Source organism: Diadema setosum, chromosome 10 (assembly GCF_964275005.1).
Source record: "Diadema setosum chromosome 10, eeDiaSeto1, whole genome shotgun sequence".
NCBI classification, from domain to species: domain Eukaryota; kingdom Metazoa; phylum Echinodermata; class Echinoidea; order Diadematoida; family Diadematidae; genus Diadema; species Diadema setosum.
The window spans coordinates 22229278-22242907 of NC_092694.1; the positions used below are offsets into that span (position 1 = coordinate 22229278).

Consider the following 13630-nt stretch of genomic DNA (forward strand, 5'->3'; position numbering starts at 1 on the left):
TAGCACCCTTAAGAGATCGGGTGTAAAACAGGTAGACTCTTTACAAGCAGGTGTGATCCTACCATAAAATGCAGCGGTGTGAACACACCCCTGATCCCTTCCCAGTCCATTCATTCCGAGAGTGTGTTTGCTATATCTACATTGTATGCACGTCTTTCTGTTAGTGCGTCTTCCGATAAGGAGGTTTTTTTATCCTTCTCTTTCTTTTATCCTTTTTTTCTTTTTTTTTCTTCCACTTCTCGATTGACAAAGCCCAAAGCACAAGAGTGACTTTAGTCTGAAGGTTGCTTAAATGTCATCGTCTCACTAGCCAGATGTGGCTCTCTAATAGTGGGCTTACATTATGGAGCCTGGCAAATACTGTAGTAGACAGGCAGGCAGAGAGAAGATGGATATTACTTTCTTATATATCTTTTATTTTTGTATTATACATGTATATATATTATAGTCAGAATTCCCATCTGGCTTCTCCATAACATATGCAGAGATCATTAAGTTTATATGTCATATCTTGCCTAATTGTTATTTCACAAGGCTTCCCCTCCCTACCTGCTTTTTTGTTTTGTTTGTTATGTTTTGTTTTGTTTCTGCCCTCATGGGACTACCATGCTGCCCAGCATCTGTCGTAAGGCCTTTCAAAGTAGGGTGGGAAATTGCCCATGTTCCATCAATGAAAAGAAAGTTCTGTACATTCATGTTAAAGGCATCGTTTACCTTTTTCAGATGAAACAAAGACCCAGCTTTAGTGCTTCAAAATAGTTCTAAAATGTGAGTTAGGGATATAAACAACCAGTGTAAAAAAGTTAATCAGTATAGTCAATGTTAAGTATTGTTAAATATACCAATGTGAACAGTAGTTATGATAAAATTGTTTCTAGACTAAACTGTCTACAGTTATGGTTTAGTGAGGAAAATTGTGATATCTCCTTACATCTTAGGCTTTATTGCTGAACTTTTATATGGTAGGATGTTTTTTGATACACCTGACTTACACATATGCATCAAATGTGATAACTCGCACATTTTCTAAATCACTGCTCCGAATGGTAAACAGTACCTTTAACATACATCAATATTATTGGTGCTGCACTTTTTAGTGACTAGACATACTAAAATGATGCTAAAATTTGCCATGCAATCAGAAACAAACAACTTTTAACAAAATTAGTGTGCTGAACTTTCTTGCACTACAGATAAGTTGCCACTATAAATTAACCTCATACAAACAGAATGGATAATACATGGGACTGTGCAGTTTGCCAAGTTGCCATTCCTAGTTAATTGAATGCACATAGTTAGTTGTACAGATGGAGTTATCATGTCATTTGTTTTACTGGAGTGTAATAGACCCAGCAGGGTTTTACATCATACACTGTATTACTTTGACAACTACAATTGGTCTTAGCTCTTAGTCTTTTTTTGTTTTGACATAATGACTAATGCCCTTGTCTAGCATAATATAATTGATGATTAATATTTTGTATGCCTATTATCCAGTGTCATTGTGTGCATGTTTGATGTGTTTATGTATATGTGGGTATACACCCTTTTGTAAACATGTGTCATTGTGTGTGTTTCTGTGTGAGTGTGTATGTGTGTGTTTGAGTGTGTTTATAAGTATGTTTTACTGGTTATTTTTGTCCCCTGTGAGATATTATCTGTACAAAAAGATAATGCAACATTTTCAGTCTCATGAATTCTGAGTAATGAAGGTAATTTACTTAACTGCCATTTACTTACTGAACCACAAATGTGTAACAATTTCTTCCTATCACTACTGTTGAATATACATGCCAGAAAAGTGGCAAAAAAAGAAACAACAACAACTTTGTGAACATGATTAAAAGAAGATAGAATAAGTGATTATGTGCAGATGATTTGAAGAGATCATGTATCCATGTGGCATTGTAGAATATGTAATGCATTTCCAGAAGAATAAGACAACTGAGTTCAAATTCAAATCATCTTTGTCATTCACTCAACAGGTGTGTTGATTATAACCCAATATACATTTCATATTAAGATCATATGTTTGAAAGTTATATAATCTATGTCTGTGTTACAATAATGTACTCGAGTAAAGTTTAATGTTTATTATTCCTAGCAGTGTACCAGTACAGAAGTGTTCGTAGAGGATGTTAATCACCTACAGTGATATTTCTCAATTCATGGTGCATTTGATTTATGAAGCAAATATGTCATACGATAAAGCTAGGTGAGCATTTCTAGATTCAGCAATATCCCAAAAAATATTTTCTAGCTCTGTAGTTGAAGTGTAGATTGGTCCCATTTAGGACAGAAAGGCTTTCAAACCAGCAGGAGGTCCTGAGTTTCAGAGAACAAGGCATTTTTTTTTCTCTCTCTCTCTCTCTGATCAAGAGTTTGCATAATCAGTTCAAAGAATGATTTTGATGTTTATTCAGCCATGCATACTGCTGTAAAAGTCCAAATTTTCGCAGTGTTGACATTTTCGCGCATTTTGCGCAACCAGAAACTAGCACGAAAATAAAAGCACAGGAATGTTTTTGCTTGCCAAATGTTCCAGTACTTGATATCTTGATTCCACGAAATTAAAAACATTCAAAACTCTTCTTACCTGGCCGAGTACGAGAAATTAGTTGCGCGAAAATATCCACTTTTAAAGTAGTTCTGAATTTGATGGAATGAAAATTCATTGAAAACGATCCTTTCAGGTGGCTCTGAACAGAGAATTGTATTGGATCATGAGATGTGCACTGTAATGAAAAGTTTTGGCCGGGGCCTAATCTTCAGATATGTATGAGTGTGACATAATACCGAGGCTGACATTATGCGAGTTATATTTGAAATTCATCAACAGACTGAAAGATATAGATAGAGAGAGAGAGAGAGAGAGAGAGAGGGAGAGAGTGCTGCAATCCCTCCAGGCCAACGTTTATTTCGGCAGATCATACCAGTGTCGCCGCTGCGGAGTCGTCGTCGGCACACATCTTTTCTCGGGCAGCTGCTCTTTTCATTGCTGGGAACGTGTAGTCTTCTGCCCCAGCCCTTTCCTGCCTATTCCCCTCCCCTCCCTCTTAATTCCCAACTCATCAAGAGTATGATTTATGTATCCTACGTATAGATCTCTGAACAAATGCAAAGATAATCATGTTTGTGTTGTGATGTACTGGGGAATACACATCCCTCATCAAATGTGTAGGTTGATTGGCAGAAAGTAGTCACTGCTATGTTGACTTTTAAAGAATAAGGAGGCGTTAATACTTCTTTTTCCAAAAATCTCAGCATCCAGCAACAAGAACAACAACAAAATTAAGAAGGTCTCGGAAACACAATGATAAAATCGCCAGAAATTACTAAGAGCATGCTGTATGTTTTTCTTTTGTTTGTTTTTGTTTGTTTATTTTTTTTTTTCAATTTGTCAAGCTAAATTATATACTGAATATGCCATATATTGTCAGTGATTTTACTTGTGTGAATTGGCAAGTCTTTTGATACATTCACAAATTTCAACTGACAAAATGATATTGGTACCTGTAGCAAAAAATGCAATGTATGTGTTTCTCCTGGTTAGAAGGCGGTCTACACACCCCACTTGAACTAGTCTGTGATGTACAGTCTTTTTCATGCTTTTTTCTGTTCAATCTTCAGGTGTGACTACATGTACATCTAGCTGGTTTTCTTGCACTCAGCTATCTGTCTTAGTCTCAGACCTCCACATAGGACTAGACACCCAAACAGATGACGGCAAAAAGAGCTCACCTAGATTTAAGTAAAATTACTTTACTGCCCCCTTGTTTCATGAGAAATGTTTCAATACGAAGTTTTTTCCAAAATGTCTCTCAGTTGTCATTTTTTGTTGTTTGTTTTTGTTTTGTTTTGTTTTGTTTTTTTTGCTGTTGATTAAGTTCTAAGTTTTTTGTTCAGCAGTTTTCTCAGTGAGAATACAGTGCTGTGAAAAGAGTTGTTGTTTGTCAAATTAACTATTGCCAGTAAAATAGGTTTACATTACTTTGGGAAATCTAGGGTGTCTTCTTTTCTGTTGTTGAGAGAAATACAATACGGTAGCGAAGCCTTTAGAGAAGATTTGATTCTCCCTGTATCACTATTCATAGAACTTTTACTTGCCTTTTGTGTGTTCATTTGAGATATTTGCTTCCAGGAACTTGCTGTCTGGAAGCAAGACTTGTAGAGGATTAGTTCGTTTTGTGTTGTATAGTTCAATGATATACCTTGGGAAATCACACCCTTACATTATTCACCCACCCCCACCCCCATCCCTATCCCCAACCCCCAACCCCAACCCCCACTCCTACAAAGGAAGATATAGAAATCACAGCTTGCTTTGATTTTGACGTAAAGGCCTGACTTCGAAACACAAGCTTCTCTGTGTGTTCTTTAATATGAACGTTGTTGACATGGGATACCACATTGTTACTGACCTCATAATCTGTTTCCTTTCTTTTCTGTTTAACTTGTTAATTGCTTTTCATATATCATATGACCATTATCAGTAGTGGTCTAATACTATTCAATCTAATAGCTCTGCATAATTTCTTTCTCTCTTTCTCTCTCTCTCTCTCTTGTATTGAATTCTTTACTCTGCATGAAAGATGTTGTGTTCAACAAATGTTCAATTTGCTGTTTTTTTAAATGAAAGCTTTTGAAATTTAAATTTTGAAACTTTGTGTAAACATTTTAGTTCTGAATCATACCATGGTGGTACTTTGGTATTTATCCTGCATTTTTATGCCTCCGCCACGAAGTGGTGCCGGAGGCATTATGTTTTCGGGTTGTCCGTCCGTCCGTCCGTCCGTCCTTCCGTCCGTCCGTCCGTAATGAATTTTGTGGACAAGGTAACTATCGAAACCTGTTGAGGTATCCTAATGAAACTTGGCATGTATGTGTATTAGGGGGTGAAGTTGTGCCTATCAACTTTTGGGTGCACATGCTCAAGGTCAAAGGTCAAAAGGTCAAGGTCACATACATAAAATTTCACTATTTCCACCATATCTATTGAATGCCTGAAGATATTTTCTTGAAACTTAGTGTATACATGTTTTACCCAATTAAGATTCTCTGGTGAAAGTTTGGGTCATGAGGTCAAAGGTCAAAGGTCAAAAGGTCAGGATCAAATACATAAAATTTCACTATTTCCACCATATCTATTGAATGCCTGAAGAGATTTTCTTGAAACTTAGTGTATACATGTATTACCCAATTAAGATTCTCTGGTGAAAGTTTGGGTCATGAGGTCAAAGGTCAAAGGTCAAAAGGTCAAGTAAAAATATTAAAACTTCTTTTTTTTCTCCGTACCTTGGAAAATTGTTCTCTTGGTATCTTCATGGAACATAGTATATACATGTACTGACTGGAAGTGATTATCTAGAGAATGTAGGGTTCATGGGGTCAAAGGTCAGGGGTCAAAGGTCAAATGCAAGACTTCAAAATTTTACTATTACCCTCATATTTATGCAATGCCAGCAGGGTTATTTTTTTACACTTGGTGTATGCGTGTGTAACCTAATAGAAATTCTCTGGAAAGTTTTTTTTTTCTCTTTTTGCCTCAAAGGTCAAAAGGTCAAAGATCAAGTGAAAGTGCTGAACTAACTTTTTCCTCCATATCTCGGAAGTGGCTCAAGTTACCTTGAAACTTAGTACATATTATGCATGTTCTACCTGAAAGTAATTATCTTATGAATTTTAGGGTCAAGGGCCAGATGAAAATGGTAACAATTTACTATTCAATTCAGAAATTGCACTTTTTCTCCACACCTGTACCTTGAAAATTACTCAATGCCTAAATGTATGAATGGGTCAAAGTCAAGTTAAAGTCCTGAAATCCCTAGATACATGCTCTCCTATTCATCCAATTAAACCTAGGTCAAGGAAGGTGAACATTCAACACATTTGTGACAAACTTGTCATTCCAATATTTTACCAATTTTGTGAAAATGTAATCACACAGTGTCCACATGTACTATCTAGACCTATTGGGAAAATCATGCATTATGGCGGAGGCATACCAGTCGCCAAAGCGACATTTCTAGTTTTTTTTTGTTGAAGAGTTTAGCATCAGATTTTTAATGTGAGTTTACAAGAAAAAAAAAATGAATGTTTTGGAAGTTAAGGACTGTCTTGTAGGTGGTTTAAGTTTGATCTTTGTAATGTCTTACAATATACATTACAGTAATTACTACTTTTGACAGGACTAAAATTAATGACTCTAAAGTGATCCGTCATTTTGAGATGGGTAGAAGTTTGGTACGCACAGCCAATCTTACAATTTTACTTCTGGAGTCTCCGAAAGAGACTACATTGAGAGACCCGCTTTGCGCACGCGCAGTCATATCGCTTTTCTACGCACGAGTATTCGAACGCAGTTCCCTTATCGCAGTCGAAAATTCTGATCTTTTTTCGCATTTCGCGGTACTAACGGTTCTAGAAACCAGCAGTTAGTGGAATTTAGATTCCGCTATCTTCCTATATCGTACAACGATTATTCGGTGCTTAGCAAGGCGGCAAGCACAGCCCTTTCTAGCGGCCTCATTCCACGAAAGTCACGCGGTGGCTACGGTGATGGAGGTACAACAGCCCCAAGAACAGCTGCATCATCCGGCTAAGCCCGGCGCAGTGGCAAACACCAACGTTGTTTGCGAAGAACGTTCCCCTCCGACAGGCAAACAAGTCAAGCCGAAAAAGAAACTAGTTAAGTCGGTCACGGTTTCCGGTACTAACATGGCGGGTAAAGTGCCGCAAGCGAAGCAGGGCCCAAAGACGGCCGAAAAATCCTCGGATGTCGAGGACAGACTATCGAGACTGGAAAGTCTTCTGAGTAAAGTGGTCGACGCGCTGCCCAGTGTATGTAAACTCCACGCCGCCGAAACCGGCATCGCGCCATTTTGTGGCGTACGATGAGGCGCACAGCGCCGGACAGTGTGAAATTCCTATGGAAACTGATTTTCAACAGTGCGGGGAGCCGCACGTGCGTGACACGGGCGAAGCCAACAGAGAAGAAGGCGAATTTGCGTCAGACGCGGCAGACGTGCTAGAAATTCCCGTTCTCGCAGCAAAATTTGCCAAGCCGGGTGATACAGGGCTACCGGTAGACGAGGACTTAGCCAGCTCTACTACTTACCTCATAAGCCACCCTCTAGAAGAAAAAGTGTTGGAAGAGACGGCATCTAAGTATCCAGCCCCGAGCAACTGTGTTTACCTCGCTACACCGAAGGTGAACGGCCCGATCTGGGATAACCTACCGCAACACACACGCAGTAGAGATGCCAAGTTACAGCGTGTGCAGAAGTCGCTGACGAAGGGCCTGAGCGCGCTAATACAGTCTTTCCCATCACCTCGGCTGACCAACACACAGCAGGACGCATTGGCGTTGCTGTGCAATGCCAATTTTGAACTCAATTCGTTGAGGAAAGAACTTATCAAGCCGGACATGGCAGCCACTTACTCTCATCTTTGCAAACCTTCCACTCCCGTCACTAAATTCCTATTCGGGGATGAATTGGGAAAGAGAATGAAAGATCTCAAAGAGGAGCAGAAAGCTGCATCAGGGGTGATGAGAAACCCAATTTCGCGGCCACAGTCTAGTACGTACCACCCGTACAGGGGAGCAGCTTTCTCCAAGCGACAATACAGAAGTGCTGGCTGGACTGCAAGTTCAGCTGCCTCAACACACAGACCAACAGCCGGCGGTAGTAGCAGGCCTTTTTTAGGTCAGCGCCCACAGTGGGGTCACAGCAAGCAGCCACCACCCCGCACAGCGAGCCGCCCCCCACAACAGGCTCCACAGCACAGGCCTCCAATGCAGCGCAAGAAATAACTACCAGCATACCCAAAGAGGTAGGTAGTTTCGATTCACATCATGATCATACCTGCATTCCCCAATGTATTTGTACGTGTGTGCAATGTATTCCAAAGAAAGCTCCAGTGGCAGTCGGAGGTCGAGTGAGGCTTTTTTACAGGCGATGGTGCCAAATCACAGCTGATCCATTTATTTTGGCAGCAATCAGGGGTTACAAAATTGAATTTGAAGAAGCATGTATGCCCCCTAGGAGGGATAAGCCCATCATTCAATACAAACCAAACCAGCACAATTCAGCTTGTATTGACAGAGAGATCGCAAGCTTACTGACTAAGAATGTTATCGAAGAATGTGGTCATGAAGAAGGAGAATTTCTCTCAAACATTTTCACACGACCCAAGAAAAATGGGGGTGTTCGACTAATACTTGATTTGACAGATTTGAACAAGTGTGTGAGCGTACAACACTTCAAAATGGATAACATTCATACAGCTGCCCTTTTAATCTCCCCAGGAGATTTCCTAGCCTCAGTCGACCTCCGAGATGCTTACTACTCCATTCCAATTGACACTGAACACAGAAAATTCTTCAAATTTCCATGGCAAGGGAAATTTTACAGGTTCAAAGTCCTACCAAATGGGCTCAGCACAGCGCCCAGACTTTTCACCAAGCTCATGAAACCTGTTTTCGCTACACTGAGAGAAATGGGGCACATAGTATTAGGCTACCTTGATGATACTCTCATTATCGGAGAGTCAATAGAACAAACAAAGGAGGCTGTACGTGCAACCACAAATCTCCTGTCTGAGCTAGGTTTCGTAGTCCATGAGGAGAAATCTATGCTAGAACCCCAACAAGAGCTCACATTCCTAGGGTTTAAGCTGCACACTGGTGATATGACTATCTCCTTGCCAGAAGAGAAAATGCAGGACATTATCACAGTCTGTTCAGACTTGCTTGACAATACTAGACCCACAATCAGGCAGGTGTCACATGTTATCGGGAAGATAATAGCTACTTTCCCTGGAGTCCAACATGGCCCTCTTTTCTACAGATGCCTAGAACGTGACAAAATTGCCGCCCTTAAAGCTAACAAAGGCCATTTTGACAGACCTATGAAGCTGTCATTAGAAGGGAAAGAAGAGCTCAAATGGTGGATTAATCATGTCTTTGAGGAGTGTGCACCAATTAAGCGTAACAGACCTACACTTGAGCTGCGTACAGACGCTAGTGGGCTTGGTTGGGGAGCCACAAATCTGTCCATTGAAACAGGAGGCAGATGGAACGATCTTGAAATGGAAAGAGCTAGAAAGAATGATATCAATTACCTGGAGACATTGGCAGCCGGGTTTGGACTGAAGTCCTTTTGCTCTTCTGTACATGATGTTCATGTCCTCCTTAGGTCAGACAACACAACAGCAGTTGCTTATTTGAATAACATGGGGGGTATTAAGTCCAAGGACTGTGACAGTGCAGCTAGAGACATCTGGAGGTGGTGCATGGAACGTAATATTTGGGTTACTGCAGCACACCTTCCAGGGAGTGAGAACACTGAGGCAGACATCAGGTCTAGAAAGTTCAGTGACCGAAATGAATGGATGCTTAACAAGCAAGCCTTTAACAAACTAGTTTCAGTTTTTGGGCTTCCAGACATTGATCTCTTTGCGTCCAGACTAAACAACCAACTTGAGAGATATGTCACTTGGTTGCCAGATCCAAATGCAGAAGCCGTAGATGCATTTACGTTGGATTGGGGAGAATTCAAATTCTATGCCTTTCCCCCATTCTGTCTCATCCCAAGATGTCTTCAAAAAATTAGAACAGATAGAGCTGAAGGCATAATGGTAGTGCCAAATTGGCCCACACAGGCATGGTTTCCTAAGCTGAAAAGGATGTTAAAGGGTGAAGCAGTGCTAATTACAAGGAGTAGGAACCTATTAACGCAACCTGTTACGCATGAACCACATCCCTTGTATGATCGAATTGATCTTCTCTGTTGCAGGTTATGCGGCAGCCCTTCGAAAGGACAGGACTAAAGAAGGAAATTGTGGACATTTTGGCCGCTTCTTGGAGAGCCTCTACCCAGAAACAATATTGTGTGTACATAAAGAAGTGGACAGACTTTTGCAAGAGTAAGAAGAAAAGCCATCTTCACTCTAGTGTTCAGTTTGTTTTAGAATTTCTTAGTGAGCTTTTTCATGTAGGAGGTCTTGGATACAATGCACTCAACACAGCAAGAAGTGCGCTCGCATCATTCCTAGTTCTTGAGGATGGTGCCTCTACAGTTGGGAACAACATTTTGATATCAAGATTTATGAAGGGAGTTTTCCATCTCCGAACCCCAAGACCTCGCTATGTAGATACTTGGGATGTAAATATTGTGTTTTGCTATCTCAGAAAGCTGTCACCGGCAAATGCACTGAGCCTACAAGATCTCACCAAAAAGCTATGCATGCTCATGGCTCTCATCTCAACACAGAGAGCACAGTCGTTGCAGCTCCTGAATTTGGACAACATGATACTCAAGGGATCATCAGTTACATTTCATTTCAGCGAGCTACTGAAACAAAATAGGCCTGGAAACGCTGGCTACACACTGAGCATGAGAGCCTACCCTCCAGATCGTCGATTGTGCGTTGTCAACTACATCAAAGCCTACATACGGAGGACCGAGGAAATTCGAGGCCAAGAGCGTCGGCTCTTTATTAGTTTTCGCAGACCCCATGCGAAAGTTACGTCACAAACCATCTCCAGGTGGATCAAAGATGTTATGACAGCGGCAGGAATCGACACCTCAAAATATAAGGCTCACTCAACAAGAGCAGCTGCGACGTCAGCTGCACACAGAGCAGACTTGCCAGTTTCGTTTATCCTTGAGAAGGCAGGCTGGACGAATGAAAAGACTTTCAGAAAGTACTACAGAAAACCTTTGCTGGATGGGAGCAAGTGTCTTTCAACTGCTCTACTAAAATGACCAGGCAAGGTAAACAATTTACCGTTTTGGTAAATGACAATTCATAGTCATTTCTGTTATATTTCTTACAAATATGGCTACTGAGCTTCAAAATCTCAATGTAGTCTCTTTCGGAGACTCCAGAAGTAAAATAGAAAGATTAAATGAGAACTTACCTGTTTGAAATTTGATCTTTATTTTACGAGGGAGTTGTAGGAAGAGAATACATTCCCTCCTCTCCCTCCCAAAGTTTCAAACGTGAAGCTAAGTTCTCCATAATCTTTCAAATATCCAGCAGCCACATTTGATGCTTCGAAAAATGACTGCGCGTGCGCAAAGCGGGTCTCTCAATGTATTCTCTTCCTACAACTCCCTCGTAAAATAAAGATCAAATTTCAAACAGGTAAGTTCTCATTTAATCTTTCTATTTTCATCTATTATGAATTATGTCAATGAGCTAATAACTATAACATTGCAAACTCTTGCTGTAGATGACAGATCAGTTGAAAACCACCAACACGTAGTTGGGCAGGTGGGACTGTGTTCATATTTCATAGTGAAGGGAAGTTACAAGTGGATGCCCATTTTTTCTCACTGTCCATTTTGATCTTCCCCTATCTAAGTCTTGTTAGTCTAAGCATTCTCTAATATCTTACATTTCATTGTCTGATTAAAAAAAACAAACAGCAACCATGCAATACAAGCAATAGCTTTTCAAACATATCCCCCTAAAAATTTTGCTCTCTAACTCCTCACCTCTTCTTCCTCACCCACATGTAGTGGCACACCAAACCCCTGAGGCAATGGTGCAGTGTGGAAGGATTGTATTCCCATCAGATTATGGAATGAATTTGTCTTAGCACATGGAGAACATTTGATATTACCTGTGATGGAGGATTCAGGGAGGATTTCGGCAATAGTCTGTGAATCGAGCCTCTGTCACTAGCTCAGAAATTGTGTGTGAGTGAATGTGTTGATGTGTTCGTGTGTGTTCCTTATAGTGCAGTAGCAAATGGTAACATCGGCACAGATGTGGGACGACAACTTTAAAAAGAAAAATGGGGTGACGGAAGTTTCCTGCTGAAGTCATTTTGAATACTAGCTGTGCAGAGTTAATTCTTCATCATCATTGGAAATGGGTACTTGATCGATTACCATGGAAAACATGTCACTCATAGTTGAAGTCTTCAAGTGGATGTGAGACTAAAGTGATTATTTTTTGTTTGTTCACAGAAAATTATCTGTCAAAGAGGTGGTAGAGCGAATTTCCCTTGTGAAATATGTTTGCACAATGCACTTTTTGATTGATGTTATACTGTAAGGATCAGCATCCTAAAATGTTATTGGCACTGCATACGTTTCTCAAATGGGACTAAGAGGGATCAATATATGATGCACTTGCTTAGAGTGCATACAGTCCCACAAATTCACAATATACAAATGTCCATTATTTGTTTTATACAATATGCACTATAGTAAAATAGTCAAATTAACTGTACTTTCCCTTCAAGTGTCTGGTAGCAGTGAGACATCCAGTGTAAAAATTTACTGGAAGTACCCGGTACTAGACATATGATGACAAATGCAATGATTTTTGTGATTTTTGTGATTTGGACACTTACTTGCTTTCAATAGTAAAAGTACTCGCACACGACAATTAGCCACTCAGATTGCAAAGATTTTGAGACCCATTTTATTATAATTGATTAATGTCATATCGATCCTGCTTGCATAAAGATTAGTGAATTTACAAAATAATATTGACAGTGTCTGCTTGTTACTGCATGATTAACCCATATTTGGAGATATCATGATTCACAGATTAAGGAAAATGAGGAAAAGGAATTGGAAAATTGGATAATAAAACCATTTTCAAATTGTTTATCGGATCATCATGTGATTTGGGTAGAAATTCAAAGCTCTGAATTTTGTTCTTCTCTTGTCTTCCTTTCTTTTTTTTTTCTTTTTTTTTTTTGGTCTAGCCTCTGTAGAAATCTACAAGCAAGGAGTTGGCATTGTATTCCCATTTTGCAATCTAGTGATATGATCAGTTTTTATGTGCCGAGAGAGAATGAAAATTGAGTTTACAATGTGGATGTAAAAATAGAAGAATCCCATTTGGTTGCTTAGGGCATCATTAAAAGTAGTGTATTTTTTGTCATGCAATGGAGTGTATATGCATATCTAGCTTAGTTTACACTGCACTAAGAATAGATTATGCATACCATGTGGGTGACACTAATAGCACTGTAATTTTTCTTTAGAGTTTTATGACTTTTGTTTTCCATTGCCGTTAGATAACTGTTCTGACTAACTTTTTTGTTGGCCTGTTGCTAATTCATTCACCAGTGTCTGTGTGTGTGGTATCAGGTATTTGTGAGTGTGTATGTGGATGCATGGCATTCGTTGTGTTTTATACAGCATGTATGTGTCTGCATGTGTGTATCTAAAATGTATGTGTGTAGTATATGCTATGTGTGTATGAAGCTTATGGTGACCCGCTTTCCATACAGGATTGATGAAAATGCCGACTGTCCTCTCTTTCGGCTGAACATATTGATTGCGATAAACATTGTTCATCATTCTTCATTCTTCACCATAATGAAATTTTTATTTACTGTAACTCTGTACGTGAAATGTTTGTCACTAAAATAAGATTTTTCCTATTTTGAATACAATGTACAATGTAGGTATATAACAAGAAAATGAGCACATGGTGTAAGTATCATCAATTGATACTTTAGGCAAGCACTTTAGTTTTGCAAATTAGTTTATTTATTAAAAAGGTATCAGTTTTGATAATTGAATGGCAAATAAAAAGCTCTCCAGCTGTGTTCAACTTTTGGTTAACTTTTTTTTTTTTGTACTGTGGTTTTTCCTAA

The 13630-nt window shown here is 39.6% G+C and overlaps 1 protein-coding gene and 1 pseudogene across 1 annotated transcript in view; both read left to right on the forward strand.

Annotated features, from left to right (window-relative positions):
- The window catches only part of LOC140233851 (uncharacterized), a 163870-nt gene that overhangs the window by 125610 nt on the left and 24630 nt on the right, over positions 1-13630 (forward strand). The window lies entirely within an intron of this gene.
- On the forward strand, positions 6505-9882 carry LOC140233669 (uncharacterized; annotated as a pseudogene).